Raw genomic sequence first — 14,498 nt, forward strand, 5'->3', positions numbered from 1 at the left:
CATGCATCCGGGGCTGCAAAGTCAAAAAACGACATGCAGAGAACCGGGTACTTTCGGTCAATTGAGGTTGGACTCGTAGTGGTATGTTCCGAGGCCTTGGGCTAGATGCGTATATATCGTGCCTTTCTAAAGGTGCAAGAATATTACGTCCCAAGTAACGCAGGGAAACAAGGCTTGTGATAGGTGCTACAAACCCCCAAGGATCATAGATTTGAGCTACCTCTGAAAGAATAAGGCGTTTTGAATATGTTGACTCATAAATGACTGATTTTGATGAGAATGTGTCTGAACTTGGATTCCATTGAAGTCCAAGAATTTCCGTAGTGCAGTCTTCGAAGGTGACTTTATCTTGGTTGAATGAGGATTGTGACGTTTTTTGAAGAAGTGATTGACTATTTGATTGTTATTTCGCAAGAGGGAAGTCGCCCGCCTTACACAAGGTGATTAATTCCTCAACAACTTGAACTAATTCTTCTGGGGAATCTGCTCCACCAAATATGTCGTCGACATACCTGTCTTTGATAAGAAAGTGAGAAATGATATGTTGTTTAATGATTTGTCCATTAAAATCAGTTCCGAGTAGAATATCTATTATTTGTGGATTATTAAATGTTGGATCAGCTAGTGTTAATCTATTAAGATGAGGCCAATAATTGTTGGGATAATTACATGGCACTTTTAGAATTAAAGCTCTCAACTGTTTCATTATGTGAGCTCAAATGTATCCTAAATGATTGGATAATAATAATTGTAGCTCGCAGAATATTACACCTTTTGTTTGAGTGAGCTTAGAGCTTCCCACTCCTCTTGTGTTGATTGTCTGATGGTGTTTTCTCAGTTGCAGCAGTTTGGCGAGATAAGACGTGATTAATGTGAGCTCTGATCCAGGATCTATGAGCACTCGTGCAATGTAACTCCCTGAATGTGAATTGGCTCTGACTTTTGCTGTTGCTAACAGCATTGAATGATTATCTTGTAGATGACTTGGAATAGTTTGATTTGAGCAGATTGCTCTCGTCGTTGATTGTCTATTCGGTTGAACTGAATTAACGTCACTTGATTGTTGATTTTGTGTGCTATTAGCACTACTAGTTGAATGTTGATTGATTGTCTTGTGATCATTCTGACCTTTCGATTGTCCTAGATGATTGTGGTGCTTCTGAACTTGTCCGTTGGACCATTCCAACTGAACCCTCAACCCTCCTGAGGCCGTAATCTCATGTGCTAAGGTCATCCAGTCAGTTTGACCCTCCAGAGCAAGTCCATCAGCAAGCTTGAATGTCTGAGTTAAAGATGATTGGGTTTCGAAGACTGCTTCACCTCCTCGCTGCTGTGAAGTTAAAGGTTGAGTGTCTGATGATGATTTTTGTAATGATTGTGCCCTGGAAGACACCTGATTGCTGCTGCCTGATAATTGTCTGAAGAGTAGTGAATGGAACATGGTGTGATGTTTGGAGTTACACTCCTTACATCTGTTCTTGTTGGTGCAGGCTGGGGTATTATGTCTACTTATGCAGTTTCGACACAGTTTTTTTACTGTCAACAACTTTTGACCGCATCTCCAGTAGCAATGCTCTATGTTCAGGGCAGACTATGATGAAGTGACTACCATTGCAGATGTAGTGTGTGATGAGCGTTATCGAATGACTAACCTTGAATGGCTCCAGCGTCTCCAATGTGCAAATCCGTGCCAATAAGAAGTCGTGGAACTCTTGATATGATGGCATTCTTTTAAAATCATTATCTTGAGTCTCCCAGAGTTCATGAGTGTGCTGATCTAGATGTTTCAGAATGTGAAAAATGAGAATCACATCCTTATTTTGAATTGATTGTCCCAAAAGCTTCAATGGATCGAGTGAGTTGGCTATAATGGTTAGTAACGATGAAATTTTTTGAGAATTTGATGCAGCTCTCTCACAAGGGGAGTTTCAAACTTGGGAATCACAGATTTCCGTCACTTTTATATAGATTGTAGGGCAGGGTCCCCTCAATAAATATACCAAGTGGCAAGACGCCATTCGTTTTTATTGTTGAGAAATTCCAATCCAAAGTTCTCGATGAAACTTAAGTAGAAGGAACTTGTATACCGGTTGTCGCAATGGTTCCGTGGCGTAGCGGTAACGCTATTGCTAACTGTGCGGCCGGTCGGCTGTTCAAGTCCCGGTCGAGTTACTTTTTTCTTCTTTTATTTTTTTCATTATTTATAATTATAACTTATTAAATAGAAAAATAATGAATAATTAATAAAAAAAATAATCAACAAAATATTAAAAAATTCTTTTCTCATTTTTCTTACCGGCTATAGTACCTACTACCTGAGTGACCTTCGAACGTCACAGTTTACCTGCTCCACCATGTATTGTCCGAGGGATGTACATAAAAAAAAATTTCTCATGCCCCAGGAAAGTAAAATCCCAGCTGCTTACAATTCGGCCACGTCATACATTCTGAAATGCTCTCATTCTGTTTCGAGTTTTCGTACGCGTTAGACGTTAAAATAATTTTGTGCTAGTTATTCAAAGTGGTTTGTGAATCATATGGAAAAAGCAAGTACGAGTTTTGGAGATCTACATGGAGAATCTATTCTTAAGGATTCAATGAAAAATGATATTACGAATGCATTCTTGTATTGTAAATCATTATTAGAAGAAAGTGAACTTCTGGTCAAAAATCCTCCATCACAAATATCACATTCATCTATTGCCATGGGAGAAGAATTTTATAATAGCATTGTGACAATGTTAGATGAAAGAAAAATTATTGAAGATGAAGAATTGATTACAAAAGATGAAGATGATGAGAGAAATGAGTATACGAAGGTATAAAGGATAATTATTTCTGCTATTATTTTTGTTTTGAATTTTTTAAAATTATGATGCTATTAATATTTGATTCATGCGAATGACTATCAACGTTATTATGTATGATTCTTTGTATTTATATAATTATATTGAAAAATATATAAAAGTTTTTATATTAATAATTATAATATTTTTTTCATGTTTGGTAAAATATTTTTTTGGTATTTCTAGTGCATTGGTGTACCGGAAGATGATGATGATTTTATAGCTCAAGAATTTGCCCCCGAACCACATGATTATATTCCACTGTGGTATAAAGAGAGGGCAGTTGCTATTGCCGATGCTCATCCAAAATGGAGTTTAAAAAGCCTTTAAAAGCATGGAGTATCTCGATTAAAGCATAAGCAGAATTTATACCGATGGAAAGAAGATGTCAAGTGTGGAGGTACTCATTTTGACAAGTGGAACATTATTGACAGTAATACTTACGAACAATTTTTGGAAGCCCGATCTAATATGGAGCAGGTATGAAATTTTCAGTTTGATGAGATCTGATTATTATATTTTATAAGCATATGGTTTCATGTTATTTTATTTTTTTCTGTCATTTTTCTCAAGGTAACCACAAGAACATTGCAACAGTGGGCAATGAATGCTGCCTTCCAATTTTTATCGGACGAATTTCATTTCATTGCAAGTAAATCATGGGTGGAAAGGTTTAAAAAAAAACATGGAATTCGCCAACGTAAAATTACGAAGTTTCTAAGTCATAAAGAAGTAGCATCTATCGAAGAAGTGATGGAAAGTGCAGAAAAATTCCGTCTGCAAACGAAAGCATTAATGTCTGGATTTGATTTGGATTATATTATTAACACTGATCAAAGTGGATGTCAATATCAATCAACATATAACAGATTATTGGCAGAAAAAGGAGCGAAAACAATTTTCGTTAAAAAAAAGAATATTAGCTTAACTACTCATTCTTATACCGCACAGTATGCACTAACGGCTTCCGGGAAAGTGTTACCATTTGTGTTTGTATGTTTACGCGAACCAAGTGGAGCATTTGGACCACAAATAAAAAAACAGATTAATCAGTTGAGTGAGATGTATAAGAATATTATTATAACGTGTACAAAATCTGGCAAGCTAACTAAACAAGAGTATGAAAAGTTTCTGAAAACTTGTCTATTGCCTTATGTGCAACAGAATAAATTCCTTCTGATTATAGATTCATGGGGTGGTCAAACATACACGACAGTGTATGACGATATTTTTTCTAATGAAAATGGTGAAGCTACTTGTACAGTAAAAATTATCCCACCGAAATGTACACCCATTTGCCAACCGTGTGACGTCTACTTTTTTCGACAAATAAAAATATTTATTAAAAAAATTCAAAATGCTCCGGAGCTATTGGCAGATAACAGGGAATTAACATCAAGAGAAGACATCATAAAAATTCATTCTCTTATATTGCATCAATTAAATTCACCAAAATTTACAGGGATGATCCAGTATGCTTGGTTTGCCTCCAAGTTGATTGATGAAAGGAAAATATTTATGAATGTAAACCAATTGTGCTTCTCCATACATAATTTGAAAACAAAATGTAATTGCAACAATAATAGTTTTATAAAATGTGCGGTTTGCGATAAAATTTTATGTTTTAAATGTTTCTATGATGATTATCATCCAAATAAATGTATAATTATGAATGATTCTGATGATGATATAGAAAGCGAATAAATATAATATTCTTATTGTAATTGTGTAATGTTGTAATTACACTTTTTTATACTTTTTCCTTATTTTTAATAAATAAAAAACTAAATTTTTTATAAAATTTTTAATTATTTATTTTCATATTAAATAATGAATGATTATTAATTATTTTGTTGATTATTTTTTTTATTAATTATTCATTATTTTTCTATTTAATAAGTTATAATTATAAATAATGAAAAAAATAAAAGAAGAAAAAAGTAACTCGACCGGGACTTGAACAGCCGACCGGCCGCACAGTTAGCAAGAGCGTTACCGCTACGCCACGGAACCATTGCGACAACCGGTATACAAGTTCCTTCTACTTAAGTTTCATCGAGAACTTTGGATTGGAATTTCTCAACAATAAAAACGAATGGCGTCTTGCCACTTGGTATATTTATTGAGGGGACCCTGCCCTACAATCTATATAAAAGTGACGGAAATCTGTGATTCCCAAGTTTGAAACTCCCCTTGTTAGATTTAGTGAACTGACTGAAGAGTTTCTCATGGTGAACGTGGATCAGCCTCTTACGATTCTCGTACCTGGATTTTAATGTAGACTAAGCGTTGTTGAATAAATCCTTCGTATGAAAAAGGTTTTCTGATTTAAGATAATTAAATTTGATTACCTTATCAAGACCTGGTTGATTGGAGATCATTGATTCAAACTGGTCACCGAATGACAACCAGGAGGCACTGATTCCATGAAATTTCGGTACCGACAGTTTAGGTAGTCTAGTCAATGTCGACTTTGTTGGAGGTTCTTTGGAAGCTACTTTGGCTGACAAGATGAAGAACCCCGAGACTGTCTCGTTAAACTGGTAGAATACATCCTCAACCACATAAGGACATAAGGATGATGCATTGAAGCTGGTGGCCAGACCTCTTCAAGTACTTGATGCTCCAAATTGAATAATTCGTAAAGCAACGTGAGTTGTTTTTCCAGAGAAAGCCTTTTTTTCTGGAGATTGTCTTTTGTAGTTCAGTGATTGTCTTAAGAAATGATTGAGCTAAGTTTAACCTGGACATTCGTGATCTGACTGTGAAGAACAATTGACCAGGTAAACCTTGATTAGGTGAGGCACCAACCTGAATAATGCTTTCGGTAGTTCATCTTCTTTGAGCTTGAAGTAACGGGTCTTCTATTTGCTCCACTGGACTTCCAACCTCTTCCTGACTTTCGTCAGTACTGACATTGATTATGGGCTGCTATTTAGACTTTTTGTCCTCCATTTTGGCTTGCTGTTCGGCCATCTTGATTGTCGCAATCACTCGATTGTCTGAATGAGTACACTGATAGCACCAAAAATTAACACTTCACAACCGAGAGCTTTGATCCGGCTCGAAGGACCAATAAAATGTTGACAAAAGATAAATTATGAATTAGCTTAACCGTTTAAGGATAGGGAAGATTGTGCCGGATCAGAGCAAACGGAAGTCAGGTTTTATAAAAAATATAATAATTTTTATTTAACAGCATTAACAGGCACACAATACTATACAACACTTGATTTACTGAACAAAAGAATGAATGTCACTCGAAAAGTTATGAATATTTATAAGATGATCACTTGAGAATCACTGAATGTCTGTAAAATTACTTGACTTGGTGTGTTCGATATTATTGATCGTTCACACGACCTCAACACGCTTCTCAAGTCAAGTCAAATGGTGATTGTGCACGTGGCGTTAGCCTATCGAGCAATGCAATGTGAAATTAATTTATTTAACTAGATTTACTGTGAATTGTCTCAAAATACTACTTGATTTGGTTATAGAATAAGAATATGAATGATCTTGTAGGTTCAGAAATGCACTACAACTAATGATTGACTCACAAAAGATAGATTTTAGAGAACAGAATTAGAATGTCGTGTACACATGAACGCGAACAGGGAAAGAGTGGCGACAGGAACTTCATTGATCAAGATGGACACTGAAAATTAGTCAAATGAGTGACTAGAATTAGAGATATTGATTATTTGGTCGATTAGTTATTGACCTAGTGCCAAGATGGCCACCGAAGTTCCTATCAGCTGATAATTCAAACTTGAGAATTGATTAATTCTCAACACAGTTTAAAGATTGGAGAAAACGCAGATTTTAAGCTAGTAAAGAATATCCTATTAGGGAGATTCGAACCTACGATTGCTTATAACGCACGCAACTAACTACACAGACGCTTTAGCCCGCTTGGCTATCCGAAACTATTGGAAAGAATCAAAATTTTTATTTATATAGAATTGTGGCAACATGGTCATCCGAATACTGTTTATCAGAAAGTATAACAAACTGTTCCATACAACCAAAAAATTTTTACGAGATTTCTAGCAACGTTTTCTAGAATGAGTTGACTCTCCTTGATTTTTCTAATACTACCCTTGTAGCCATTAGGAAACAGACGAACGTAAGCGTGTCGACAATTCTGACGACAGATCTTAGCTACTAGGGTATTTATCAGATGGTATAAGAAACTGTTTCACACTGCGAATAAAAAGTTATTCCTGAGTAGAATTTATTTTAGGCATGCCCAAATACCTATTCCTTTATATACATATATACACATTCCTTTATATACATATTAGATAAATATATTTTTATATATACCTATTCCTTTCCCAAAAATTAATTCTACTCGGGTTAGAATTTTAGTGACGTTTTCTAGAATAAGTTTACTCGATTAGTCAAGTAATATAGCTCTGATTATTTTTCTTCGTGATATAATAATCAAAGAGGTCTTAAATAGTTTTTAATCGGCCTCATTTTTTACCGGAAAACTATTATCTCTTAAATGCTGTTATGCTGAGTCTTATACGATTAATCGACTTGAGTCATTGGCAAATTTAATCTGCAGTAAATCTTTTGGCTCGCAGCCACGTGGAAGCGTTTATGAGACCACGAAAACGAGAAAATAGATGAGAAAGAAAACATCCTGTTTTATTGCCGACGATAGTGAATGTTTCGATTAAATAGTCGTTTTTTTATCCATAATTATATGTCTACAACTCATTATTTTACGGATTATTTTCAATTAATTACTTACTCATATACATATTCAGAAAGAAAAGTTACAAAATTTAGCCATAGAAAATGAATTGATCATATCTGTACCCAATTATGCAAGATTATTTTTGAGTATCCTAATGCTATGTAAAATATAGATAAAATCATATTAGAATATTTAATTCTAGTATTTTAAATGCAAAACAGATTTGAAATGAAATTGAACATCAACAAAGGTAGAACAGTTTTACGTGTTTATTTTTGATTTCTTATCACTTAAATATTATGTGTATATTGATGTGACGCAAACACTTTATTACCTGCAGAGAATTTTTTTGAAATAAGCGCCATTTCCTACATAGAAAGTGCCCTATTTCGAATGATGTAATAAGTTTTGCAATTAAAATTGCATCAGAACTGGACTAACCATTCAATCAATGACTTTTTAACATCGCATTTTGCAGATTCGTCGCATCTTTTTAATATGACTGCTGTTTTTTGAGATGATAAAGGAGAGGTAAAATTGTACTCCCGTATAACAAACGTCTTACAAGTCTAATAAACTTCAAAAACTGTTATTCGGAATCAATTATTAACTGTTAATTAAAGTACATTTAATAAGGAGAATACAGCAATTGCTTTTATGATGGCAACAAAAGAAATTTGTATTAATTCAATTTGTTAATAAATTGATGATAAAAAAAAGATAATGATGTCCTTTATCGTATTTTATATAGTAAAACGACTCAAATGCATTGCGTTTATACTCACACAAGTGTTTATATAAAGTCAAAGGACAAAGGATTGTGTTAATCACCAGAGGTTGAAGGAGATCCGTGGGGTTTTACGAACTAGTGGTTTATGTGGGACCAGAAAAAGGGAAAGTGTAGGTTAAAGGTCGCGTACAACTTGCTGAAGATTTATAAAATTTATCTTCTTTTTTCATTTTTGAGAACGATAAACATTTATGTCAACTCTAAAAAATTACTTTTATAATTTTACTCAATCTAATGCCAGTAAATTAACAGTTAACGGAATATAAATGATATTTTTCGAATAAAAGTTCCGGTTAAGTAGAAAAAAGTAAATAAAATGTTGATTCGATATCAACAAAAGCTTTCAAAGGAAATAGAAAAAAGAATTATTATTTATTACTTCTCATCATCTATCTGCATCGCAATCTCTCGAAAGCCGTTAAAAAAATAATAATAAATAAATTACGATTGCAATCCCTGGGATTTTTTTTAAATTGCTCTAGGATCGAAGCGAGAGCAAAAAACAAATAAAAAAACATGAGGACGTTAAAAACGAAGCAGAGGAAGGGTATGTGGGAGAGAAAGAAAAAGAGGTCCAAGCAAATATGCAGTAGATACAAAGGCTGCAAGCTCATAGTAGAGAGAAAGGGAAAATGGGGGGTAAAAATGGTATGAGGTGGAAAGGCGCCCTCTACTTTTACACACATGACACGAAAAAAGCGGAAATTCGAGGTGTGCACGTGGTTGATAGTGTGTGTAGTCCAGTACACACGGTACAGTGATGGTATAAAATGGCGAGAGACGAAAAAGTGCGAGGGAGCAAGGAAAAAAAAGAGAAAAAGCTCTTGGGTGTAGAGAAGTGAGAGGGATGAGGAGAATTGGGAAAGGCTATGATGACAAAACATTCGCTCTGAGCTTCCGCGAAGGGAGGCAGGTTCGGCTTTGGGCTTGTCAGAAGAGTGGGGAAAGTGAGCGTAAGGGGAAAAAAGCTTGGGAGGAGGGTAAAATAGAGTAAGAGAGAGGATGGTTTGAAGCGCAGAGTGAGAAGGACATGAGGGTGTGAGGGGTCGAGACGGAGGTTTATTTCCATCATTTTGTATTTCTCGCAGACATAAAAATCTATACTATCCCCTCACTCGCCTACATCAAGGGTGAGCGCTTCTAGAGCCCCTCAGCATGGATAAGGGTGTAAATATATCGTATTTATTGTCCTACACAACTACTCTGTCTTTTTCATACTAACGAGCTTTTCTCATCACGACATTCAGAAATCTTTATTTTAAATACTTCCGTGTGTTTTAATGGCTTTACGGGTTTGGAAATTATTTTTAATGGAGATTCGCTTGAGAAAATGATAAAGTTACAGTTGGTGAATTAATGGATCCTTTTTCTTCCTTTCAGAGAAAAGAAGTTTTTTTCCGGATATTCCGGTCAAATACGTGAAAAATGAGATTAATTCTAGGGATTTTAATTTCTCTATTTATTACAACAAACTTTCAAGTATTCGAAAACTGTTTTAAGAGATGTAAGTAAAAAAGAGTGATGATGGAATGATTAGAAATAATTTTTGTAGTGAAAATAAATCTTGAACGGAAAAAATTTATACGAAAACAGTAAATGAAAATAGTAAAATTGAACCTATTACAACAATAAATTTTTACACCTAAGCAATGAACTTTTCCGGATATTTTCCATCAAGAAGATATTTTTCTACAATAAAAAAAAAATAAAAATATCCACAATGTAAATTTTACCCCTAAGTGCGTAAAATTATCTACTGATGGGGTTGTATTTTCTTCGTTTTCTCGAAATGTTAATATTTTTTTAGATAACTAAAAACATTTTTACCCTACAATTTTGTACTAAAGAAAAAAAGAAAAATTACAGCTTAATTTTGATAAAATCGTTTGAAAAATTTTCTAGACTGCTCTCAAAAAAAATTCAGAGCTTCGTAATGGACCTCGAATTTTTATTGTTTCAACTAATAAAGCTCGTGAACTAGTCAAAAGTAAAAATGACAATGCAATCAATAGACACTAGGCAAAACCACAAAGCTAAATTGACTTTATAGCCACTAGAAAATTTTTTTACTCAATTTATATATAAAACAGGTAAAACCTAAAATTGGTAAAAAAAAAATAGCTCTTGATATTTCTCGAATCCGTAAAATATGAAAAGTGAAGACAAATGGAGCAGGGAGAAGAACTAGCAGACAGAACTGCAGTAATATAAAAAGATAAAAAATAAAAAAAAAAGAAAGAGTAAAAGCAAGAAAGAGAGGAAAAAGGGCGTTGGACAGTGACGAGCGGTATATAGTAGATAGGACCCACAAAATAAACTGAAATCGCCCTTGTACTCATCCCCTACGTTCATTCTATCACCCTCTAACATCTCTTGGTCTTTTTTTTTCTACCTCCCCACCTTCTTTTCTCTTCCAACTATCCCGGTAGCTCAGCCAAATAAATTACACCGTCTCGTGACGCGAAAAAATCCAACGAGTTGCCAGCGTGAGTGAGGCTAAGCAAGAGCGTGAAGAGTAAGCGAGACAGTTAGAAGAATGATGAAAAAAAATTTTAATTAAAAAAAAAAGAGAAATTCAACAGGATATTCTGGTATATACCAAGCAAAAACACTACATTTCTAGGGAGTTGGATAAAATGTGGCTTGTATATGGCATATTTTTATTAATGGCGCGATTAAAGAATAGATTTATATGAATTTATGTTTATTACAGTAGAAGATGTTATTTGAGTATAGAAAAAATTTTTTTTAAATGATTTAGAACATTTGAAGGAGAATAAGTTGTAAGATAATTCATAGTAATTCCACACTGACAACAGTTACATTTAAGATATAAACTCATTCGTATGAAAAAAACGCAGCCCGATTCAAACTGTTTTATCAGTGTGGAATTACTATGAATTGTTTTTTGACATATTCTTTTTCGAATGTTCAAAATCATTAAAAAAAATTATTTGCGAGTAGAATGAATGATTGGGAAAGAGTTCGCACCCAATTCGAACTTCCTAAATTCAAGTTAGGCGCCAAATGGGATACCACATAAGGCCCGAATTGGGAATGTAACGCTTGTCCCTATTGGGACGAAGTGAGGAAAGCCTAATTGAATTTCCGCGAAAATACAGATGCTGAAATTTGTTCCTTGAGGAATTCGAACCTACAATCGCTACCTTGCTCACATCTGAGACCAGTGTCTTTACCCGCTCGGCTATTCATTCAATTAAAAACTTATTACTATTATATCAATATGAACGAATCCATATGTATAATTTTTTAACAGATTTATGTAAATCATTACTTATTTTAAATCTCAATAATAAATAATGATAATGGTTTAAATATTTTCATACCTTTAAATTATTTATTTTGTCTAAAACTACAATATATTTCCAGTCAACATAATCCAGTTAAGGTTTAATAAAAACAGTTAACTATTATTGAAAGCACAAAGGATATCTGGAAGTATTTATATTATTAAAATACTTTGTTATTGGAATTAAAAAAAAAATACTTAATTTAATGTAGATCTTTTATATTGTTACATGTTTACTTTTAATTCATCCTTACAACTTTTTGATTCGTTTTTCAAACATTTTAATGAGGATAATGTAATATGTGCCTAATTCAGATGTAATTTTTGTTAGCCCTATGCGGACCTGATAAAAATTTCCTAATAAATGACGAATAAAGACATTGTGTCAGTTAAGTTCATAAGGTTGTAAATGGGAAGTTATTGGGTAGTGCAAAATTAGAAAAATCTTATTTCATCCAAAAAACAACTTTATATAAGGCATAACTAATATTAGGCATAAGTTAGAAATACCTAATTTACACTAACCCATTCAATGCCCAATAAGGGCACAATAGGTATTTAGACACGCCTAAAATAAATTCTACTCGGGTAAGTGCAGAGTACCTCTAATCGCTCCATCGGCCGACAATGAATATGTAAATAAAAACAAAAATAAAACTTATCGTAATTCTAGTAATGACTTCTTAAAAATTCTTAATTGTAAATAAATATTTTTACAATAGTTTAAATAATATTCTCCTGAATAATCTAAATAAAAAAGATCACAAATTCGAAATATTAATCATCAAATAAAGATTACGTTCAGTTAATAAGAAATGATGAAATGAAATGTTAAAAATACTTTATTGTTACTGTAAAATTTACTTAAATGTAAAACACCTTCATGTGACAATAATACTGTAAATCCATGTCCATTCTTGTTGCTTTCAATGTGTTTCTAAATGTGTAAAAAGTGACTACAATGTTAATAAAACGGATGACGTCATATCTAACACATTTAGATGTGTAACAAACATGCACTTGGATTTACAGTGAAATAATGCCAAAATACTGCCCAAAGATTCTTGAAATGAAAATAATAATTCATAAATTGAAAACTAATAAGCCAGAATTTTTATCCTATCTCCCATATCTTTAATTATCCCCAACCTTTCAAAAACGAAATCATAATCAATAGATATAATTATCAAATAATTCTCATAAAAGTATTTTTCTCGCTTTTGAAACCAGAATTCCTTCAATGAAAGAAAAAAGACGTGGAGAAAAAACGAATAAAAGATAAAGACAGATAAAAATTGGACAAAAAGTAGGATGGAAGCTCATTGGTTCGTGGCAATATGGTCCGTTTTAATTGGTTCGACGTGGTCAGATGAAAAATTCAAACCTTTCCCCTTTCTTTCATTATCCTCTCCACAAGCAGGTGGAGATGGTAGGGAAATTCAGATGCTTTATAAACGCTTGGACGAGTATGAAAAGAACGCAAGTACATTGTGTTATGTAGGGTAAAGTGTAGTACGTTTGTCAATGAAGAAAAAAAAATTCCTACACATTCATTAACAAGTAACTTTTTAACAATGTATACAAAATTTAAAAAAAGTACACAAAATAATTAATATTACTGTTGTCACAAAAAGCATGATTATTTATATTTATCAAATAACTTTTGAACAAATAATTTCAGTTATGATCATCATGTATATTTTACGTATATGTTAGACGTTAAAATAGAACAAACATCTATGGATTTATTTCCTTTGATTAATGGATACCTTCTCTCACTGTGCATCCAACCAAACTTGCGCTAGCAGAACTCATTTCCGGGGTTCCAGACAACTAGAAAGTACCGTGGTTATGTCTAACTAGAAAATAGTCTTCTTGTAAATGTGTGTCTGTGTATGTCGTTATTCTTCAATTTTACCATCTATTGTCATGTTAGAAATAAATATCGGAATCCATAACGGTAGTCGTTCTAAGAAAATTAAAAGAAAGAAATAAAAATACGGTTCATTTGGCCCAATTATTCGAATGATTTAAAGACAATTTACGAATCTAGGAATTTTTTACGATAAAAAAAGTTATTAAAGGATTATAATTTTTTGGGAAAAAATAATTATTGATCAAGAAGTAACAACACAGAAACACCAATTTCATTGATCTATGAACTTTAATTTTATGATGCTATAAAAAAAAGTACCACAAAAATAATACTAAAAGACGTAGGAAAACGATATAATTCAACCGACATTTAGAAATAGCAAAAAAACGTGGAAGAATTTCTGGTTGTTTTGACGCTTTTAATTATAGTACGTAAGATATGAGACGACATTCTGTCATTGTCTATTTTTTTTTCTCTTTGTATTTTCTTAAATTGTTTTTCGTTTTTCTCTTATTTTTTCTGGCATTTTTTCTATAACTTTCAATAATACACATTTGAAAGAGTTATAAGAAATTTTAAAAGACCTTAAACTATAAAAACTCATCTGCGAGTATTAAAACATTAAAATATTAAGGTGAACAATTTTTAATGAACAGAAAAGTATCTTAAAAACCACTAAAAAAATTTTTTGTTTGTTACATTGAAGAAAATATTGAGCGACTATTACTGATCAATTTAGCTTGTCTAGGATGCATAGTGGAAATTACCTGATTTAGGATAAAAATACACGTTGACGTCCAAAATTGGGACTCTATACCTAAAAATTAAATAGATGACTCTACGATTTATACATCACAATCTTTGTGAAAAAATACACTGACAGAATTAGGGGATCGAATCCGGGCCTTCCAGTTACACGCTACATGTTCTACCATTCAAGCTATTCTAGACACGTGTAAATTCTC

The 14,498-nt window shown here is 33.0% G+C and overlaps 1 protein-coding gene across 4 annotated transcripts in view; it reads right to left on the reverse strand.

The window, feature by feature from the left end:
- Window positions 1-14,498, reverse strand: part of gro (groucho) — a 57,475-nt gene that overhangs the window by 16,291 nt on the left and 26,686 nt on the right. The window lies entirely within an intron of this gene.

The sequence above is a fragment of the Chelonus insularis genome, unplaced genomic scaffold, assembly GCF_013357705.1.
Source record: "Chelonus insularis isolate UGA/USDA-ARS -01 unplaced genomic scaffold, ASM1335770v1 contig_77_pilon, whole genome shotgun sequence".
Taxonomy (NCBI): domain Eukaryota; kingdom Metazoa; phylum Arthropoda; class Insecta; order Hymenoptera; family Braconidae; genus Chelonus; species Chelonus insularis.